Here is an 11,375-nt window from a genome sequence, read left to right as displayed (position 1 = left end):
ATAATGCAATGTAGTAATATATAATGCTAATATTGTGCGATGCTAATGATACAGTGTATGTAATACACCTATCTGTATTTTATGATGTGTTTTATGAATACTGATGTAAGTTAATGATGACTTACATTGCACTGTATGGTTTTTTATATATGCGTCTTATTGTTAAGCTGCCCTGAGTCCCCTTTAAGGGGAGAGAGGGCGGGATATCAATATTGTAATAAATAAATAAATATGTAAATATAACTCGTAAGCCGCTCTGAGTCCCCTTTTAAGGGGAGAGAGGGCGGGATATAAATGTAATAAATACAAAAAGCTCCTTTTACCAGGCTTCAAATTCATCATATGGGGTCCCCCCATGCCTGGCTATGCAGAATAGGCTGTAGCCCATAGGCCTGCTTTTAGGTTAAGATTCTCCCAGGCATCCTATTAAAAATGGAGGGTCCCTCACCTTGCGTTAACCAAAGGGGTTCCCACCTGCTAGGTTTGGCTTTAAACGCAGCGGATCCCTCAGAAGCCTGGTTTTAAATTAATTGCAAACCTCCTTTAACGAGGGTTTGCCTTACAAATAGTTTTCCACGTGGAAAGGTTGGCATTAAAAGGGGGTCCACGTATACCTTGAATGGATTTGAACTGAACACACCTATCTGTATTTTATAATGTGTTTTATGAATACTGATGTAAGTTAGTGATGATTTATATTGCACTGTGTGGTTTTTATATATGCGTCTTATTGTTGAGCCGCCCTGAGTCCCCTGTTGGGTGAGAAGGGCGGGATATAAATATTGTAATAAATAAATATGTAAATATAACTTGTAAGCCGCTCTGAGTCCCCTTTTAAGGATAGAGGGTGGGATATAAATATTGTAATAAATAAATATGTAAATATCACTTGTAAGCCGCTCTGAGTCCCCTTTTAAGGAGAGAGAGGGCGGGATATAAATATTGTAATAAATAAATATGTAAATATCACTTGTAAGCCGCTCTGAGTCCCCTTTTAAGGGGAGGGAGGGCCGATATAAATATTGTAATAAATAAATATGTAAATATCACTTGTAAGCCGCTCTGAGTCCCCTTTTAAGGATAGAGGGTGGGATATAAATATTGTAATAAATAAATATGTAAATATCACTTGTAAGCCGCTGAGTCCCCTTTTAAGGGGAGAGAGGGCGGGATATAAATATTGTAATAAATAAATAAATAAATAAATACAAAAATCTCCTTTTCCCAGGCTTCAAGTTAATAATCTGGGGTCCCCCCATGCCTGGCTATGCAGAATAGGCTGTAGCCCATAGGCCTGCATTTAGGTTAAGATTCTGCCAGGCATCTTATTAAATATGGAGGGTCCCTCGCCTTACGTTAACCAAGGGGTTCCCACCTGCTAGGTTTGGCTTTAAACGCAGCGGGTCCCTCAGAAGCCTGGTTTTAAACTAATTGTAAACCTCCTTTAACGAGGGTTTGCCTTACAAATGGAGTTTTCCACGTGCCAGGAATAAATACCACGTGCCAGGCCCTTTAAAAGGGGTCCAACCTTGAATGGATTCTCTTTGCAAGCGCTTGGCCGGAAGCCCCAAACTGCTTCAAGGCATTTACAATGGCCAATCGCCGGAGTGGGAGTCCCCGATCTATTGGGGAAGAGTCCCCGTGGGCACCAGCTGTACATGTGTATGTGTTTGTGTGTGTCATGTGTGTTTGTGTGTCTCATGTGTGTGTGTGTGTGTGTGCAAGGCAGCCGTGGAGGCTGGAAGGAGTGTCTCACCTGGCTTAAGGGCTCCGCTGTAGAATCTCCTTCCCGGAATCTTCTTTTTACCTGTGTTGCAGATCCTTCCCAGACAAGAAGGATCCCTCTCGGCCGATGGGAGACGGTGTCCGGCAGGAGCCCTCCGGGAGTCCAGGCACATGGAACGGGAGAGAAAACAGTGCGTCTATACCTGACTTTTCGTGAAAACAGCCTAAGATATCTCCCCATGGCTGGCCTCACGGGTTAAAAGCAAGGAAATCCCCACATCTGGCCTTAAGGGTTAAAAAAACCAGGGATTTCCCCACGTAAGGGACTTAAAGGTTAAAATAACCAGGGATATCCCCACGTAAGGGACTTAAAGGTTAAAATAACCAGGGATATCCCCACGTAAGGGATTTAACGGTTAAAAAAACCAGGGATCTCCATATTGCCTGGTGTTACGTGAAATAGGAGATCTCTATAGGGCAGGCCGCCTTGGTTTAACAGATCTCTATAGGGCAGGCCGCATTAGTTTCTGGATAGGAGATCTCTATACGCCTAACTTTAAGAATAGAGGATCCCCTTTAACCAGGCTTTAATTAGGAATAGTGGTCCCCTGGGTGTGTGGCCTTACATAAATAAAAGGGGGTCCTACATAATAACAACAACAAGAACAATAACAATAATAATTTTATCTGCTTCCTGGTATATCTTTTTCCTGGAATCAATAATAATAATAATCATCATAATAATAATTTTATCTGCTTCCTGGTATTTCTTTTTCCAGGTGCCTGTAATCAATAATAATAATAATAATAATTTTATCTGCTTCCTGGTATTTCTTTTTCCAGGTGCCTCGAATCAATAATAATAATAATAATAATAAAAATTTTATCTGCTTCCTGGTATTTCTTTTTCCAGGTGCCTCGAATCAATAATAATAATAATTTTATCTGCTTCCTGGTATTTCTTTTTCCAGGTGCCTCGAATCAATAATAATAATAATAATTTTATTTTTCTACCCTGCCACAGTCTCCCCAGAGGGACTCGGGGCGGCTCACTGATATAAAACCAGCCTATCATGCTATCAAATACAAACAATTAAATTTAAAAGGAATTAACAAAAATCACAATCATGATGCCTATGTTTGCAGTAAAAAAAAAGGTTCGCCACGTGCTAGGCGTTGGCATGAAGCACACGGCTCTGGTCTCCCCTTGAGTGTGGCCTCGAAGCTCCGCCCGGGGAGGGAGGGGGCGTCCGTTGGCCCTGGGCGGATGATATACAAGCGGCAGGGTCCATGGGTTGGGGGAGAGCGAGGGGCCCAGCCCTGGCACCGTGGGGAACACTGAGGACCAAGAGGCTGCTCTCAGGACACCTTAGGGGCCTTTTGCAATGTCCTTCCATGGGGGCCCTTTTATGGGGGGCCAGGAGGCCCCCTCCCTTCCCAGCTTGGTTCTTGCCATCAGGCAGAACAGTCCTATTTAAAAGGCCAGGGTACCCTATTTAGAATGGTGTTAGTAGGATGTTAGTAAGTGAGTTAAGGTATTAATATTTTTATTTCTAAGTTGCAAGGACATCTTAAAATGCCCGTAACGTGTGCTGCCCCCCGCGATGCCAGGGCGGGCCCCCCCGCTGACCCCCAAGCTGTGACCCCTACGGCCCGTATAGGAAGACCCATCATCTGCCTAGAACAAAGGGAGGACCCGTTCGTTCCCGAGTGGGGGGACTTCGATGCCACCCGCGAGGGGAACCGTGTGCAAAGGTAACCCTTTTTTTAATGCAAAGATAGACATTAAATGCCTACCCTTACACCAATTAACCTGAAAACGACCTTTTTTGGGAGGCAGGCGGTGTCCTTGCGAGGGTGTCTTCAAGCATCTTCCGTCCTCTCGACCTTTTGTTTCTTTCTTCACGTTGACTTGAATTCAGCGCTGGGAGAAGAGTGAGTGGGAAGAGAGCATTCAGAAAAAAAACCAGGCATTGTCTTCTATCTATTTTGCAAGGCCAGGAAGGCAGTTCCCATCTTGTCTCCTGTACCTGTAACATGCTATGCTAATAATATAATATGTATTATGTATATATAGTATATCGTATATAATATACAATATAATAGACAATGATATATAATAATATATTGAATATACGTACAATATATTATATTATTATTATATTATTATTATAATATGATATGATAATATTATATTATTATTAATGTTATATTATATTATTATTAATATGTTATATTATTATATTATATTCAATATAATATATTGAATATACATACAATATAATACAATATAATATTAATTATGTTATGTATTACCTGTAATATTTCTAATAACATTACAGTATGATGGTATAGTACAATATAGTTATATATAATGCTATTATTGTGAATGCTAATACTTTCTATGTACATATAAAATTATATATAATATATAATCAATATTATATTGTGTTATTATTATATTTTATTACATTACATTATCAATATTATATGTATATACATTAAATCATATTATTATAAACTACATTGTCCATTATATACAAAATAATACATATATATATATATATATATATAAAATTTTCAGCATAGCATGTTATGGGTCTTAAGGTTGGAAATAAATCAGATTGGTAAAAAAATGCCATTATTATTCTACTCCTTTCCTCTAGAAAGCTGTATGAATTTTCAAAAATGTTGCCATGTGTTGTCAAAGGCTTTCATGGGTTGTTGTGAGTTTCTGGGCTGCCACCTCAAAAAGCAGGGCTAGCTAACACCTCCAAACACAGGATTCCCCCAGGCAGGAAGCAGCCAGGCCTTGAAACTGCAGGCCATTCAATGCTAATCAAGGTGGCCAATAGCAGCATTCACATTTGCCTGCAACAGACAAGGGTTCTTTCTCCCACCCTGGACATTTCGCAGATATATAAAAGCCTCATCACTCCCCTAGTTTCCTGCCATAGATGTGGGCGAAATGTCAGGAGAGAATGCTTCTGGGGCATAGCCATACCGCCCGTAAAACTCACAACAACCCAAAATTTTAGCCTTTTTCTTCTTCTCTGGAAAAGACCTTGTAATTATTTTTTTTTTTGGTTTGAAATAATAAAATATAATAAAATATCAATACATAAAATAGAAGTGAAAAGAAATAAGAGATAAGAAATACATCAGATTATAATAAATAAAAAAGAACAATATTCACCTGGTCCCTTCAGAAAAAGCTGTGGAAATTTTCAAAAATTTTGCCTTTATTTCTTCCGTCCGTTTCACAAGGCTTTGCCATTTCTGAGGGAATAAGAAGAAGAGATTAAGGAAAAGCCTATTAAACATTAAATTAGGTTATGATTTTACAAATTAAGCACCAAAACATCATGTTATACAACAAATTTGACAGAAGAAATAGTTCAATAGGCAGTAATACTATGTAGTAATTACTGTATTTACGAATTTAGCACCAAAATATCACAATGCATTTAAAACATTGACTACAAAAATGCGTTGGATAATCCAGAACGTTGGATAAGCGAGTGTTGGATAAGTGAGACTCTACTGTATTTGTAAATATTTTTTCCGAATATTATCCTTATTTTTGGCAAATATTTCCACAAATATTTGTATGATTTTTTGGGTGAATATTTTGTGAATATTTTATTTCAATGTTTGTGAATGTTTTCATGATTGTTTTTTTCTGAATGTATTTGTGAATATTTTTTATGAATATTTTTTTGTGAATATTTTTCCCCAAATACTTTGCTTATTTTTGGCAAATATTTCTGCAAATATTTTATTATTTTAATATTAATATTTTAATGATTTTGTAAATATTTCAGTGAACATTTTTTCCCCTGAATATTTTACGGTACAGTAGAGTCTCGCTAATCCAAGTTTCTGGATTATCCAACCCATTTTTGTTTTCAATATATCGTGATATTTTGGTGCTAAATTCGTAAATACAGTAGTTACAACATAACATTACTGCATATTGAACTACTTTTTCTGTCAAATTTGTTGTAAAACATGATGTTTTGGTGCTTAATTGGTAAAATCATAACCTAACTTGATATTTAATAGGCTTTTCCTTAATCCCTCATTATCCAAGATATTCGCTTATCCAAGCTTTAGCTTGGAGAAATGAGACTCTACTGTATTTTCTATTACAATGCTTTGTGACTTGAGGCGATTTGAGGCAAAAAATAATGAAATTTTAATAAATAAAATAGTTTTCTTTCTTTCTGTTTCACAAAGCCTTTATGCAACCTTATCTTGTGCTATTTGAGGCCATTTTTGATAAAAATTAAGATAAGACTAATATATAAAATAGGCATTTTCCTCTTTGTATTTCAATTTTGAGGAGATTCCTGAGGTAAAGAATCCCCAAAATAACAAGGAAAGCAACATAAAATGAAGTGGGATTGGAAGAGAAGCCTTTCCTGAGGTAAAAGTGATTCCCAAAAGGAAAGGCGTCTCTTTAAACTCCAGATTAATTTCAAATGAACCAGGTGAGCCTGTAAAAAGGGGCCCTTATTCACCTGCTTCAGAAACGGAGCCTGTCTCTTCGGGCCTTCTAGCCGCGGCTGCCCTTTCTTTCTTTCTTTCTTTCTTTCTTTCTTTCTTTCTTTCTTTCTTTCTTTCTTCCGACCCAGGCCTTCAGAATGCCTCCCAGGCCAAGCTGCCTTCTCTCTCGGCGTCCCGAGATTGTCTGAGGCAAATTTTACAATTTACAGCCAAGAAGAAGCCCCGCCTCCAAAACGGCCGTTTTTTTTTTTAGCCTTGGTCCCACCCCTTCGCCATGTGTCGCCGCCCGATTGGACGATTCTCCTGCTCGCCAATTTGGGCGCGAAAACAGGGCGCTGCTTGACGCATGCGCACTCCGTTGTGATTTAAAATATATGTTAGCCTCCCAATCCGGCCGCCTTTTTGGCCTTGGTCCCACCTCTTCGCCATGTGTCGCCGCCCGATTGGACGATTCTCCTGCTCGCCAATTTGGGCGCGAAAACAGGGCGCTGCTTGACGCATGCGCACTCCGTTGTGATTTAAACTATATGTTAGCCTCCCAATCCGGCCGCCTTTTTGGCCTTGGTCCCACCCCTTCGCCATGTGGCGCCACCCGATTGGACAATTCTCCCGCACGTCACAGGCTGAGACAGGTCAAATTGGGCGGGAAAGAAATAATAATTGGTTTTCCAGAAGCATTCTCTCCTGACATTTCGCCCACATCTCTTATGCAACTTATCATTTAGCACTGGTATGTGACAGAATACGAATAATATAACATGCTAGTGGTGTATTATAGATATCATGGTATATGATTAACATAGTACAATGTAAGAAATAATTGTTTTCCAGAAGCATTCTCTCCTGACGTTTTGCCCACATCTCTTATGCAACTTATGATTTAGCACTGGTATGTTACATAATACTAATAATATAATATACTAGGGGTGTATTATAGACATTGTGGTATATGATTAATATAGTACAATCTAAGAAATAATAATTGATTTTCCAGACGCATTCTCTCCTGACGTTTCACCCACATCTCTTTCGCAACTTATGATTTAGCACGAGTATGTTACATAATACTAATAATATAACATACTAGGGGTGTATTATAGACATTGTGGTATATAATTAATATAGTACAATCTAAGAAATAATAATTGGTTTCCCAGAAGCATTCTCTCCTGACGTTTCGCCCACATCTCTTATGCAACTTATGATTTAGCACGAGTATGTTACATAATTCTAATAATATAACATACTAGGGGTGTATTATAGACATTGTGGTATATGTTTAATATAGTACAATCTAAGAAATAATAATTGGTTTTCCAGAAGCATTCTCTCCTGACGTTTTGCCCACATCTCTTATGCAACTTATGATTTAGCACGAGTATGTTACATAATTCTAATAATATAACATACTAGGGGTGTATTATAGACATTGTGGTATATGATTAATATAGTACAATGTAAGAAATAATAATTGGCTTCCAGAAGCATTCTCTCCTGACGTTTCGCCCACTTCTCTTATGCAACTTATGATTTAGCACGAGTATGTTACATAATACTAATAATATAACATACTAGGGGTGTATTATAGACATTGTGGTATATGATTAATATAGTACAATGTAAGAAATAATAATTGGCTTCCAGAAGCATTCTCTCCTGACGTTTCGCCCACATCTCTTATGCAACTTATGATTTAGCACGAGTATGTTACATAATTCTAATAATATAACATACTAGGGGTGTATTATAGACATTGTGGTATATGATTAATATAGTACAATCTAAGAAATAATAATTGGCTTCCAGAAGCATTCTCTCCTGACGTTTCGCCCACATCTCTTATGCAACTTATGATTTAGCACGAGTATGTTACATAATACTAATAATATAACATACTAGGGGTGTATTATAGACATTGTGGTATATGATTAATATAGTACAATCTAAGAAATAATAATTGGCTTCCAGACGCATTCTCTCCTGACGTTTCGCCCACATCTCTTACGCAACTTATGATTTAGCATGAGTATGTTACATAATTCTAATAATATAACATACTAGGGGTGTATTATAGACATTGTGGTATATGTTTAATATAGTACAATCTAAGAAATAATAATTGGTTTTCCAGAAGCATTCTCTCCTGACGTTTTGCCCACATCTCTTATGCAACTTATGATTTAGCACGAGTATGTTACATAATTCTAATAATATAACATACTAGGGGTGTATTATAGACATTGTGGTATATGATTAATATAGTACAATGTAAGAAATAATAATTGGCTTCCAGAAGCATTCTCTCCTGACGTTTCGCCCACATCTCTTATGCAACTTATGATTTAGCACGAGTATGTTACATAATACTAATAATATAACATACTAGGGGTGTATTATAGACATTGTGGTATATGATTAATATAGTACAATGTAAGAAATAATAATTGGCTTCCAGAAGCATTCTCTCCTGACGTTTCGCCCACATCTCTTATGCAACTTATGATTTAGCACGAGTATGTTACATAATAATAATAATATAACATACTAGGGGTGTATTATAGACATTGTGGTATATGATTAATATAGTACAATCTAAGAAATAATAATAGGCTTCCAGAAGCATTCTCTCCTGACGTTTCGCCCACATCTCTTATGCAACTTATGATTTAGCACGAGTATGTTACATAATACTAATAATATAACATACTAGGGGTGTATTATAGACATTGTGGTATATGATTAATATAGTACAATGTAAGAAATAATAATTGGCTTCCAGAAGCATTCTCTCCTGACGTTTCGCCCACATCTCTTACGCAACTTATGATTTAGCACGAGTATGTTACATAATTCTAATAATATAACATACTAGGGGTGTATTATAGACATTGTGGTATATGTTTAATATAGTACAATCTAAGAAATAATAATTGGTTTTCCAGAAGCATTCTCTCCTGACGTTTTGCCCACATCTCTTATGCAACTTATGATTTAGCACTAGTTATATTATGTAATATTAATAATATAATATACTAAGGGCGTATTATAGACATTGTGGTATATGATTAATATAGTACAATCTAAGAAATAATAATTGGTTTCCCAGAAGCATTCTCTCCTGACGTTTCGCCCACATCTCTTATGCAACTTATCATTTAGCACGAGTATGTTACATAATACTAATAATATAACATACTAGGGATGTATTATAGACATTGTGGTATATGATGAATATAGTACAATGTAAGAAATAATAATTGGCTTCCAGAAGCATTCTCTCCTAACGTTTCGCCCACAATGTGATTTTATTGGTATCTATTTTTATTTCTGAAATTTCCCACCCTCGACTTATACTGGAGTCAATGATTTCCCAGTTTTTTGGGGGGTTTTTTGGTGGTAAAATTAGAGGCCTCGGCTTAAATTCGGGTCGGCTTATACTCGAGTATATATGGTAATGTAATTTTATTGGTATCTATTTTTATTTCTGAAATTTCCCACCTTCGGCTTATACTGGAGTCAATGATTTCCCAGGTTTTTTTTTGTGGTAAAATTAGATGCCTCGGTTTATATTCGGGTCGGCTTATACTCGAGTATATATGGTAATGTAATTTTATTGGTATCTATTTTTATTTCTGAAATTTCCCACCTTCGGCTTATACTGCAGTCAATGATTTTCCAGGGTTTTTTTGTGGTAAAATTAGATGCCTCGGTTTATATTCGGGTCGGCTTATATCCGAGTATTTAGGGTATTTGAAGAATATTCCATGGAGAGGCCTTTCTCCTCCTCATCCTCCTCCTCCTCCTCCTCCTCCGTCTCCATTGACGGCAATGCGGAGAATTTTCCAGTCCGCCTGCAATGTGCGCCTTTCACCACTGGATGGAGACAAACACACACAGCGGATTCTTCCCCATTCACTCTCTCTCCGTCTGCAATGCGCGCCTTTCACCACTGGATGGAGACAAACACACACAGCGGATTCTTCCCCATTCACTCTCTCTCCGTCTGCAATGCGCGCCTTTCACCACTGGATGGAGACAAACACACACAGCGGCTCATTCCCATTTACTTTCGCTCCGCCTGCAATGCGCGCCTTTCACCACTGGATGGAGACAAACACACACAGCGGCTTATTCCCATTGACTTTCTCTCCGCCTGCAATGCGCGCCTTTCACCACTGGATGGAGACAAACACACACAGCGGATTCTTCCCCATTCACTCTCTCTCCGCCTGCAATGCGCGCCTTTCACCACTGGATGGAGACAAACACACACAGCGGCTTATTCCCATTGACTTTCTCTCCGCCTGCAATGCGCGCCTTTCACCACTGGATGGAGACAAACACACACAGCGGCTTATTCCCATTGACTTTCTCTCCGCCTGCAATGCGCGCCTTTCACCACTGGATGGAGACAAACACACACAGCGGATTCTTCCCCATTCACTCTCTCTCCGCCTGCAATGCGCGCCTTTCACCACTGGATGGAGACAAACACACACAGCGGATTCTTCCCCATTCACTCTCTCTCCGCCTGCAATGCGCGCCTTTCACCACTGGATGGAGACAAACACACACAGCGGCTTATTCCCATTGACTTTCTCTCCGCCTGCAATGCGCGCCTTTCACCACTGGATGGAGACAAACACACACAGCGGCTTATTCCCATTGACTTTCTCTCCGCCTGCAATGCGCGCCTTTCACCACTGGATGGAGACAAACACACACAGCGGATTCTTCCCCATTCACTCTCTCTCCGCCTGCAATGCGCGCCTTTCACCACTGGATGGAGACAAACACACACAGCGGATTCTTCCCCATTCACTCTCTCTCCGCCTGCAATGCGCGCCTTTCACCACTGGATGGAGACAAACACACACAGCGGCTTATTCCCATTGACTTTCTCTCCGCCTGCAATGCGCGCCTTTCACCACTGGATGGAGACAAACACACACAGCGGCTTATTCCCATTGACTTTCTCTCCGCCTGCAATGCGCGCCTTTCACCACTGGATGGAGACAAACACACACAGCGGATTCTTCCCCATTCACTCTCTCTCCGCCTGCAATGCGCGCCTTTCACCACTGGATGGAGACAAACACACACAGCGGCTTATTCCCATTGACTTTCTCTCCGCCTGCAAT

General features: G+C 39.0%; 1 long non-coding RNA gene across 1 annotated transcript; it reads right to left on the bottom strand.

Annotated features, from left to right (window-relative positions):
- Positions 1-84: 84 nt before the first annotated feature.
- On the bottom strand, positions 85-6,453 carry LOC103282747 (uncharacterized). The gene is made up of 3 exons (XR_010000223.1): positions 6,249-6,453; positions 4,922-5,004; positions 85-3,649 (listed from the first exon to the last, which is right to left on the bottom strand). It is a non-coding gene; the product is annotated as an uncharacterized LOC103282747 (long non-coding RNA).
- Between the last annotated feature and the right edge of the window lie 4,922 nt (positions 6,454-11,375).

The sequence above is a fragment of the Anolis carolinensis genome, unplaced genomic scaffold (assembly GCF_035594765.1).
Source record: "Anolis carolinensis isolate JA03-04 unplaced genomic scaffold, rAnoCar3.1.pri scaffold_7, whole genome shotgun sequence".
In the NCBI taxonomy this organism is placed as follows: Eukaryota; Metazoa; Chordata; class Lepidosauria; order Squamata; family Dactyloidae; genus Anolis; species Anolis carolinensis.
This window is presented reverse-complemented; position numbering and strand designations above follow the sequence as displayed.